Source organism: Macrotis lagotis, chromosome 2 (assembly GCF_037893015.1).
Source record: "Macrotis lagotis isolate mMagLag1 chromosome 2, bilby.v1.9.chrom.fasta, whole genome shotgun sequence".
NCBI lineage: Eukaryota > Metazoa > Chordata > Mammalia > Peramelemorphia > Peramelidae > Macrotis > Macrotis lagotis.
Window position 1 is genome coordinate 173,151,865 of NC_133659.1, and position 12,421 is coordinate 173,164,285.

The window sequence follows — 12,421 nt, forward strand, 5'->3', positions numbered from 1 at the left end:
TCCTCATTTGATTTTCAAAGTCTTTTTTTGAGCTCTATCATAGCCTGAGCCCAATTTCTGTTTTTCTTGGAGTCTTTAGATGCAGGAGCTTGTGCTTCCTCATCTTCAGACTGAGTATTTTGATCCTTCTTGGGCTCATTTGCAAAATCTTTCTCAGTGGTCTTCCTCTTGTTTCTTTGTTTGTTCATTTTCCCAGCCTAAGCTTATTTTGGGGGGTGCTTCCTGAGCTTTTGGGACACTCCCACAAGGGTCTCAGTGTTTGAGGCTCTGTCCTCCCTCCTGGTCTGTGAATGACCATATGTGCCCCCCTCTGCCACGGGGCTGAGGTGGGGGTGCCCTGTTGTTCTATGGGGGGGCATAGACTGGGATCAGGATCTGAATGTGGTCAGAGCCCCAAAGTCCTGTTCCAGAGGCAGAGGACAGAGCTTGGCAGTCTCTCTTCACTCCCCTCCCTCAGCTCAATGGGCTCATGCCCTGGGGGCTCCTGCTTACCGGCTCCGCCTGCTTCTGTTTCTGGGTCTAGGCTGCCGAAAGACCAAGCTGCCTCACTGGGTCCCTTTGTGGGTTTTGTCTCTTGAAAGTTTAGTTAGAGTCCTTAGTTTATGAGTTTTTTATCAGAGAGCTCCTAAGACTGGACCCCTTCATGTTGTCATCTTGGCTCCACCCTCATTATTGTCTATATGATACCTTTAAAAATTTGAATGCATACTTCCTGAAAAACAATATAGCTAAAAATATTTAGAAAGATTTTAGAAAGGTATTTAAAAAGATATCTATTAAAAATGTATTTTTCTAGTCAACTACAAATGAATTAATTCTAATTATATTCAATTATATCTAAAAGGGAATCCTAAAAATCCTTAGCTAAAGATTAATTTATTTTTAAAGTAAATTTTAAAGTATGAAATGTCTTTGAAGAGGCTAGTTTCCAGAGAAATAGACAGGTTCTAATATATACAATAAATCTGTATGGTAATAAATATCATTTAAAATCTTCACAAGTTTAAAAAAAGTATTAAAATGTTTTCCTTATCTAAAATTAGTAGCAAGAAATATATTATTTCTTGGATAAAACATGCTTGAAAATCCAGATCAATCACTGCAAATGATATTTTAAAAATGAAGTCATAGCAGCTTATAATTAGCAATAACAATGTTTTAAAAAATGATTAAGATGATTAAAAATGATTCATTTTGAACAAATGAATATATGAATGGATAGATAAGTTTGTGGTTATGGGAATGAATTGAGAGGCATTTAAACATATTTTATGTATGTTTAAATGGCCTTGAAATATGCGTGCATGTGTGTGTGTGTATGTGTGTGTGTGTGTATGTATATGTGTAGACTTTTTAACTTGACCTAATAACCTCATCTGGGACTGACAGGTGGCAAGAAGATCCACACCACTAGTGTGCTATCCTTTCACCCTTTCCCTGGCCCAGGCTTCTTGACTACTTACACTGCTTGATTTCGATGGGAGCCCTGAACTCCATTCCTTATGTAAGATGGACGACCATCAGGTCTTACCATATGCATTGCCATTTCATTTTAAAGTCCTCATGATTTTACCATCTGTCCTGTCTCCATATCATCAAGATTCCTGAACTTGCCATAAGTCTTGCCATTGAACTATTTCAGGAAAGTCTTTGCATGCACCTTCTAGCTGAACTTTTTTCTTTTTGCAAGATGATGTGGTTAAGTGATTTGCCCAAAGTCACACAGCTAAGTAAGTAGTATCTGAGATGGAATTTGAACTCAGGTCCTCCTGACTCCAGGGTTGGTACACTATCCACTGAGCCACCTAGCTGTCTCTGAACATTATGTATTATTTCCCTCAGTTATATTATGACCTCCTATAAAGCTGTGATGTCTATTTGTACCTTCACATGTAGGACTTTTTCATTTATTCAACAGATGAAAAAATATTATAAAATGCCAATAATTAACATTGGAATCAAGCTAGTCAATGGCAAGTTTCAAAAACTAATGAAACAAGGGCAGTTAGGTAGCACAGTGGATAGAACAGTGGCCCTGGAGTCAGGAGGACCTGAGTTCAAATCCAACCTCAGACAATTGATATTTACTAGCTGTATGACCTTGGGCAAATAACTCCATTGCCTCATCAAAACAAACAAATAAATGTGATCTTGCTTCTCCTAGTAACTGTATACATACACTAAACAATTTATTCCAAAATCATTGCTTTAACATCACAAGACAGTGTTAACAGGGGTAGGGGGAACTTCCATTGAGTTTAGGAGTAGATTTATCAAAATCAAATTAGTTTATTTAGAAGCCATCTGCAGGATAAATTCTATGCTTAGAATTTAAGAACTATGAGAGGTGGCCAGATTCAAGTAGCTTATATACCATCAAAATTACTCTCAAGGGTTACTTTGAGTTCAATGCAGGAGTGTAAATTTCATAAAAACAGAAGATAATAGTTTGTCAGAATTTTAAAAGTACAAGCATTTGTCTCAATATCATACTGGATATTTGCAGGAAAAGATTGTCCCAGTTGGATAATTTTAATTGATGCAACTTTTAGAATAAGTAGCTTTTAATTCTTGTGTGAATGAGCAAATTGCTCCTCTTCCTATTTCAGCCACACATATACACTTTAGCTGACAGTATTTGAAAACTGCTATATTTTACTTCCAAGACCCCTCCATTCTGGGTTTAGGGACTTGTCTTAAACATCAATGTGTATCAAATCTGATATTTTTGGCAACTCATTTTCTTTTTTTTTTGAAAATTCCAGTATAAATGGTACATGCACTTTCCTTTGTTACAGATCAAATTCTTTTGATAAATGAATAATGGAATAATTTAAAAATGGAATCATACAGTTGTTACCAACAAACAAATTCTCACTTTAATTTAACATCTAATAGTGAAAATAAAGATCCCAAGTAGAATCAAACCAAAATCCAAAAATCCTCTTGCAATTAAATTCACAATCAAGCCTCAAAGATTGATTTATTATTTATTAAGCACTTTGTTTACAAGTAGTTTAAAGAAGTATTGTGAGTTTAAACTTGTTTCAAATAGAATTACAAATGTTATACTTCATACACTAACAACCATTATTAGCATGGCAAGTTTGAATTGGAAACAAGTAACTTAATAAATACAGACTAGGTGATATCCCTTTGTTGTGAACCAGCCCAAATATCATCTCACATAAAGGAGGATAAATATCACTGGGATACTACTTTGTGAAGGAGGAGGTACATGAAACTCAGCATTTGGAAGTCCTTAAGTGAAGTTATTGTGATCTGTTGATAAACCTGACCAAAGTGAGATGGTTTAAATTAGTCTTTTAAGGCTTAGACAAAGAGTGATTGACCAGGAACCAAGTGGTGACTTTAGTAGAGTTCTTTAACTTTTTTTTTTAACCATCAGGCACTTCGTTCACATGGGGATTTAAATTTTCCTGCTTGCCAGCAAGCACTAGGCTGGCTAACAGTTGGCAAGGATATTTCAGGTCAAACAAGTAGTGGTGGCTGTTGATGTTCTTGCATTGGATGTCTGCTTCAAGGTAAAGTATAAATTCGAGCTGGAATGCCTTGGAATTTTACATCACTGTTAATGATGAGTATGTGGTATGGTCTTGAACATCTATATCAAAGTGTTCCAAAGAGGACTTTTGTTGATTTATCTTCAAATAGCAAGGTACCTATTGCTTTAGTGCTATACATTTTTCCAATATAATACTATTCCGTTTGTAGGTAAGAGAACTGAATAATCATTAAAATGAAGGTAGAGTAAAACATCTAGCCATTTCAATCCAATTTCAGCACAAATCTAATCTATTTTTAAAATTTTTACCTTCTTTGGAGGCTTAAGGTGACAAAAAAGTTATTTCAGATTTCCTTACAATTCTTCCTTCAGAGTGGGTACCCAAATGAATTATTTCCAATCTCATAAGAGTATTTTTAGTTAACAGGCTTATAACCATTCTAAATACATACAACTATTATTTATTCAAAAAGCAATATTTCAGCATTTAAATAAAATGAACCTGTATATTTACAAAAATTCCTAAGATGGGATGAGTATCCTTTTCACTTTTACAAGCTTTCCCATATTATGGGTTTGCCAATAGGATAGCTTTTTTAAAAATACTGTTGGAACACAGAAAATTTGGAGCAAATTATTCTTTTAACTGTTCCAATCATGTTCCCTTTGCTCATAAGCAATATTTCAAGGTCGTGAAAACAAAATATGGGAACAAGAACTTGGCACAACCATGTACAAAAAATGATTAGGGTTTGAGAGACACTGCAAGAATCTTTTTAAGTTTCTAGATTCTAAAGGATGATCACACACTTAGGATTTTTCTAGAGATGACACTAGTCTTAGGAAGGGGATCTAATACTTATTGTCTGAGGTACAGAGGATATATTCCATACTTTAATCATTATAGTTACTTCGTGAGGCAAGGTATGATGGGCTTGATCTGGACTACTCCTAGATTTCAAGGAAAGAATAGTGAAGAAATCCTGGGATCTATACAGGGATTTGGGATCATTTTATTGACTAAGATTTAGCTGGTTTCCTTTAATGAACTCTATTCCACATTAACATCTTTGAAAATAGAGCATAAAAACTTGAGAACATGCTGCAATTGGGAAATAGCGATGTTCCAAGAAAGATATCCCACTATCATATTTCTAAAATTGTGGGTTCAGAGATATGTAGTAATCTTGAAATTTATCATAAGTATTTATCTCCTACAATGGTCACAGGATTTTCTCCAAGGACATCATTATAACAATGTTAAATTTTTCAGTCAAGTCTGAATCTGAAAGTTACAAATTGACCTGTCATAAGTATGTTGGAACAGAATTTGTTCAACTGTCTGATTCTGAGAAAAGGTCAGAAATTCTTTTGGAATAGCCAGTTTATGTAGCATAACATTATTCAAAAGCTATATTAAGTCATACTTGTGGTCTGGCAAGTGAAAATACTGGTGAATACCTTCCTACCCCTGAAACTGCCATTGAAATAATAGTCCAATAGCAATTGTACTATCCAAACTGGTGATTGTTTCTGTAACAAGAAATGTTTGTCTCCTGTTTTTTGTTATCTCTTACACTTCTGTCTGGGGGCCTTTATATATTTTTTGTATTTTGACTGAATGAGTATAAATATGTTATTAACATGATGATCAAACTTGCTCTTTAAGATGATCTTGGTAGCAGAGTGAAAAGTCAACTAAATTGGGGATAGACTAGTTGCTAGGAGGCTGACCGGCAGATTATTGTAATATTTGAGACACCAGGAAGACTGGGAAGATGGTTGAGTCATTATCAGAAATAAGTTCAGAAGAAGAATTTGAGAGTAAAGACAAATTCAATTTTGAACATATTGAGTTTAAGATGTCTATAGAACACCTAGTTCAAAAAGTCCAATATAGAGTTGGTATTAAAAACTGAAGGCTAGATAAATAAACCTTAGAATTCTATGTATAGACATACATACAATTGAATACATGGGAACTGATGAAATCGCTAAACAAAATTGTTGCTTGTCCTTTGTTCTCAAAGAAGACCATCAAGGTGATGCCAAGACATGCAAATGAATTGGATTTAAGTGAGGGGGGAAGGGAAACTTTCTCCTGGGGAGAAAGACATATTTGAATAGATATAACTGAACACATAGGAGCTGATGAGATTACTAAGCAAGATAGAAAAGAGAGAAAGAAGAGGATCCAGGACAGTCTTGGTGGATATGGTTAGTGAGAATGACAAAGTTGAAGATCCAGTTTAAAAAAAAAAGACCGACAGGTAGAAGAAAATAGAGAAGAAAGCAATGTCATGAAAATATAAGCAAGAAGGGGCTATCCAGAAGAGAATGAAGAAGTATAGAAGAAGGAGGACTGAGACAAAGGCACCAGATGGCTTTATACTGCTTTGAATAGTGGTAGTAGTCACTGCAAGATAAACATTATTAGAATATCTGAATGAATTTATGATCAAATCAACTCTTAATAAGCTACTATAAGAGGACTATTTTATCTACAGGAAAGGAAGTAGGGGCTTTAATTTGATACATTTAGACAATTTGTACGGTAAGAAATTGTTCAAAAAATATCCTCTTTCAGGGGAAAAGATGGACTTTTAAAAAATATTTGTTTTCCAATTATACACAATAGTAGTTTCTACTATCATTTTTGTAAGGTTTTGAATTTTACAATTCCCCCCCTTCCCTCCCTCAACCCCCCAGAAAGCAGTCTGATAATCTTTACATGGTTTCCATTCTATACATTGATCAAAATTGAATATGTTGAGAGAAAAATTATATCCTTTAGGAAAATATTAGAGATAGCATAATTATGTAATACATCAGACAACTTTTTTTTAAAATTGAAGGTAATAATCTTTGGTCTTTGTTCAAACTCCATAGTTCTTTCTCTGGATACAGATGGTATTCTCTAACACAGATACCCTAAAATTGTCCCTGATTGCTGCACTGATGGAATGAGCGAGTTTATCAAGGTTGATCATCACCTCCATGTTGCTGTTAGGGTGTACAGTATTTTTCTGGTTCTGCTCATTTCACTCAGCATCAGTTCATGCAAATCCCTCTAGGCTTCTCTGAATTCCCATCCCTCCTGTTTCTAATAGAACAATAGTGTTCCATGACATACATATACCACAGTTTGTTCAATCATTCCCCAATTGATGCACATTCACTCAGTTTCCAATTCTTTGCCACCACAGACAGAGCTGCTCAAAAAGATGGACTTTCGGGCTTCTGGCCAAGATGGCAGAGAGAAGCCAGGTCCTGTGCTAAGGTTTCCTGATCTTCCCTCATAAACAATATGAAATAAACCTCTTAATGGAAGTCCTATTGACAAAACCCAGAAAGAGAAGCGAGAAGAACATTTAGCTCAAGGTCTGTCTTCTGGGATCAGGGGTGGGGTAAGTGCAGAGCTACCACAACCAGCAGAGGGAGTCAGAATAATCTAAGATCAGCCCCGGGGCTTTCGCTGTGGGAACCACTTTGCTCTGAGGAAACAACCAGAGAGTCAGGAGAAGACTTGGCCTTGGGACTGACAGTCTGGGACTTACAGGAGGCCTGAAGAGGTTCCTTCCTCTATCACCCCCTACTGGCCGGGAGGAGATATTACATCCACTGAGAAAAGCCTCCCAACACTCCCTCTTGGCCAGCTGGAGATATTACACTCAGTGAATAAAACCTCTAGAGATCTCAATATCAAGCCTCTGTGAACCAGCCCCTCCCCATACACAAGATCTTAGGAAAATGAAGAAAGGCAAGGGGGCACCATAGAAAAATTCCTAGAGGGAAAAGACCCTAATTCAGAGAGACGTAGAACCTCTGAGGAGAATATGATTTGGTCTCCAGCAAAGAAAGATTTCTGTGAAGAAATAAGGAAGGTGTTTAAAATTCAAATGGAAAATTTGAGAAAAGAAACCCAAGAGAAAATTAACAACTTTCAACAAGAAAACAAATCCTTGGAAAATACAATTGGACAAATGCAAAAAGAAAATAATTCTCTAATAATTCTCTCAAAACCTCAAATGAACAAAGGAAAAACTCTTAAAAAAATAGAATTGACCAATTGGAAAAGGAGTTGAAAAATATAAATAAAGAAAATTCTTCCCTAAAAAAACGAATGGACACTATGGAAACCAATGACTTCAATGAGACAACAAGAATTGGTTAAACAAAACCTAAAAATTGAAAAAATAGAAGAAAATGTTAAATACCTTGTCAGCAAAACCACTGACCTCAAGAATAGATAGCAGAAAGATAAACTAAAAATTATTGGTCTTCCTGAAAACATTGAAGAGAAAAAAAAACCTGGATTTAATATTACAGGATTTAGTGATGGAAAACTGCCCTGATATCATGTAAAGAGAGGGCAAAATAATTATTGAAAAAGCACATCGATCCCCTCCAGAAAGGGAATGCAAAATGAAAACACTAAGGAATATTGGAGAAAAATATATCTTGCTTCAGCTGAAGAGAAAAAAGCAGGGATAGCAATCCTTATCTCAGACAAAGCAGCTGCAAAAATATATATTATTAAAAGAGATAGGGAAGGAAACTACATCCTTCAAAAAGGTACCATAGACAAAGTAATTTCAATACTAAATATGTGTACATCCAATGGTATAGCATCCAAATACTTAGAGGAGAAGTTGAAGGAGTTACAGGAAGACAACAAAACTCTACTAGTGGAAGACCTCAACCTCCCACTCTCATATTTAGATAAATCTAATCACAAAATAAACAAGAAGGAAGTTAAGGAGATAAAAATAGATTGTTAGAAAACCTAGAGATGATAGACTTATGAAGGAAATTGAATGGGGATAAAAAGGAATATACTTTCTTTTCTACAGTACTTGGCACTTCACACAAAAACTGACCACATACTAGGGCATAAAAACCTAATAATCAATTGAAAAAAGGCAGAAATAGTGAATATATCTTTCTCAGATCATAATGCAATAAAAATTATATGTAATATTTGGCCAGGGAGATATAGACCCAAAACTAATTGGAAACTAAATAACCTCATTTTAAAGAATGAGTGGATCAAACAGCAAATTATAGAATTAATTATTTTATCTTAGATAATGACAATAATGAAACAACATACCAAAACCTATGGGATACACTCAAGACAGCTATCAGGGGATATATATTATATCTTTAAATGCTTATATGAATAAATTAGAGAAAGAGGAAATAAATGAACTAAATATGCAACTAAAAAATTAGAGAAAGAACAAATTAAAAAACCCCAGTTAAATACCAAATTAGAAATTCTAAAAATTAAAGGAGAAATTAATAAAACTGAAAGCAAGAAAACTATTAAACTAATAAATAAAAACCAAGAGCTGGTTTTATGAAAAAAATCAATAAAATGATTGATAAACCTCTGGTCAATTTGATTTAAAAAAAAGAAAGAAGAAAACCAAATTGCTAGTATCATAAATGAAAAAGGTGAACTCACCACCAATGAAGAAGAAATTAAAGTAATAATTCAGAATTATTTTGCCCAACTGTATGCCAATAAATTTGATAATCTAAATGAAATGGAGGAATATTTTAAAAAAATAAGTTGCCGAACTTAAATGAGGAAATTAAATACCTATACAACCCTATGTCAGAAAAAGAAATTCAGCCAGCCATTATTGAATTCCCTAAGAAAAAAATCTCCAGGGCCAGATGGATTCACAAGTGAATTCTATCAAACATTTAAGGGAAAAACTGGTTCCAATTCTATATAAACTCTTTGGAAAAATAGGTGAAGATGGAACTCTGCCTAACTTTTTCTATGACACCAATATGATGCTGATACCTAAACCAGGAAGAATTAAAACAGAGAAAGAAAATTATAGACCTATCTCCCTGACAAACATAGATGCAAAAATCTTAAATAAAATCTTAGCAAAATGACTACAACAAGCTATCACTAGGATAATACATTATGACCAAGTAGGATTTATCCCAGGAATGCAGAATCGGTTCAATGTTAGGAAAACTGTCAGTATAATTAATTATGTCAATAACAAACCTATCAGAAATCATATGATTATATTAATGGATGCTGAAAAAGATTTTGACAAAATACAGCACCCATTGGATTGTTCCTTAGAATAATAAACAGTATCTATCTGAAACCATCAATAAGCATTATATGCAACTGGGATAGGCTAGAGGCATTCCTAATAAGAAAAGGGTTGAAACAAGGATGCCCACTATCACTACTAATATTTAATATCGTATTAGAAATGTTAGCTTCAGCAATAAGAGAAGAAAAAGAAATTGAAGGAATCAGACTAGGGAAGGAAGAGACAAAACTCTCACTCTCTGCAAATGACATGCTGGTATACCTAGAGAATCCCCCCCCAAAAAAATGATCTAAAAAAACTACTAGAAAAAATTAGCAACTTTAGCAAAGTTGCAGGACATAAAATAAACTCTCATAAATCCTTAATACTTCTATATATGACTAGCAAGATGCAGCAGAAAGAGCTAAGAGAAATCACATTCAAAGTAACTTCAGACAATATAAAATACCTGGGAGTCTACCTGTCAAGGTAGACTCAGAAACTTCTGGAAAACAATTACAAAACACTTCTCACACAAATAAAATCAGATTTAAATAACTGGGCAAATATCAACTGCTCATGGATAGACCTAGCTAATATAATAAAAATGACAATTCTACCAAAACTAAACTACTTGTTTAGTGCCCTACCAATCAAAATTCCAAAAATTTATTTTAATGAGTTAGAAAAAATTCTAAGTAAATTCATATGGAGAAATAAAAAGTTGAGACTCTCCAGAGATTTAATGGGAAAAAAGTGCAAAGGAAGGTGGCTTAGCCCTACCAGGTCTAAAATTATATTATAAGGCATCAGTATCAAAACTGTCTGGTATTGGCTAAGAAATGGAGTGGTGGATCAGTGGAATAGATTAGGTGCAATAGCAGGAAATGATTATAGTAATCTGCTGTTTGATAAACCCAAAGAGTCCAGCTATTGGGATAAAAACTCTCTCTTTGATAAAAAAAAAAACTGCTGGGAAAATTGGAAGTTAGTATGGAAGAAACTTAGATTAGATCAACACCTCACACCCTATACCAAGGTAAGATCAAAATGGATACAGGATCTAGACATAAAAAAAAAAGCAATGTTATAAGCAAACTAGAAGATTAAGGAATAGTTTACCTGTCACATCTATGGAAAGGGAAGCAGTTTATGACCAAGGAAGAGATGGAGAACATTAATCATTTAAAACAAACTAGATAACTTTGATTACATTAAATTAAAAAGCCTTTGCACAGACAAAACCATTGTAACCAAGATCAAAAGAAATGTGGTAAATTGAGAAACAATTTTTACTACTATTTCTGACAAAGGACTCATTTCAAATATACAGAGAACTGAGTCAAGTTTAAAAAAAAGACAAGCCATTCCCCAATAGACAAATGGTCAAAGGATATGCAAAGGCAATTTAAAGATGAGGAAATGAAAGCAATCCATAGTCATATGAAAAATTGCTCTAAATCACTATTAGAGAAATGCAAATTAAAGCTTCTCTGAGGTATCACCTCACACCTCTCAGACTGGCCAGTATGACCAGAAAGGACAATGATCAGTGTTGGAAGGGTTGTGGGAAATCTGGGACACTAATTTATTACTGGTAGAGCTGTGAACTCACCCAACCTTTCTGGAGAGCAATTTGGAACTACACCAAAGGGCAACAAAAATGTGCATACCCTTTGATCCAGCAATATCACTACTGGGTCTATACCCTGAAGAGATTGTGAAAAGTGGAAAAACATTACTTATACAAAAATGTTCATAGCACCTCTGTTTGTGGTGGCAATGAAATGGAAACTGAGGGAATGCCCATCAATTGGGGAATGACTTAACAAACTGTGTATGTGATGGAACACTATTCTTCTATTAGAAACTAGGAGGGATGGGAATTCAGGGAAGCCTGGAGGGATTTGCATGAACTGATGTGGAGCAAAATGAGCAGAAGCAGAAGAACATTGTACACCCTAAGAGCAACATGGGGGTGATGACCAACCTTAATGGACTTGCTCATACCAACAGGGCATCAATCAGGCACAGTTTGGGGATATCTGTGATGGAGAATGCCATCTGTATCCTGAGAAAGAACTGTGGAGTATGAAGAAAGAGCAAAGTCTTTCTATGTACTTTTAATTTAAAAAAAAAGTCTTATTATGTAATTCTGCTATATCTCATACTATGTTTCTTCTTTATGATTTCTCGCTCATCACATTAGATTAATGCATACTAGGGGAATGATGTAAAGACTAACAAACTGGGGCAGCTAGGTGGCGTAGTGGATAAAGCACTGGCCCTCGAGTCAGGAGTACCTGGGTTCAAATCCGATCTCAGACACTTAATAATTACCTAGCTGTGTGGCCTTGGGCAAGCCACTTAACCCCATTTGCCTTGCAAAAACCTAAAAAAAAAAGGCCAAAAAAGAAAAGAATATTCTGATTTGCTGGTGCCTAATTCAGTGAGCTTTTCCTATGTTCTGATGATGAATTGTAAAATGTAACAGTTGATCTTTGAATTTGATATTTGTACAACTCATTGAAAATGAAATTTAGGGCTTGTTTAGGTCTCAAAAAAGAATGAAATCAGTTCTTGATTGAGAACTACATAAGGAGAATGAAGTGATATGTTGAGATTAACACCTTCATGCAGTCACTGAGCAATAGACACAAGTTAGGGATTATTACAGAGGATGGAAACTATTATCAGAACTGCAGTAGTAAAATTGTTAAGAACACAAAAAGAACAGGACCAAAAAGGATATGCCCACTCTATTTAAGAATTCTAGCACAAACTCTCAGTAAAGTGAAGAAAACACTGACCACAATGAAGATAT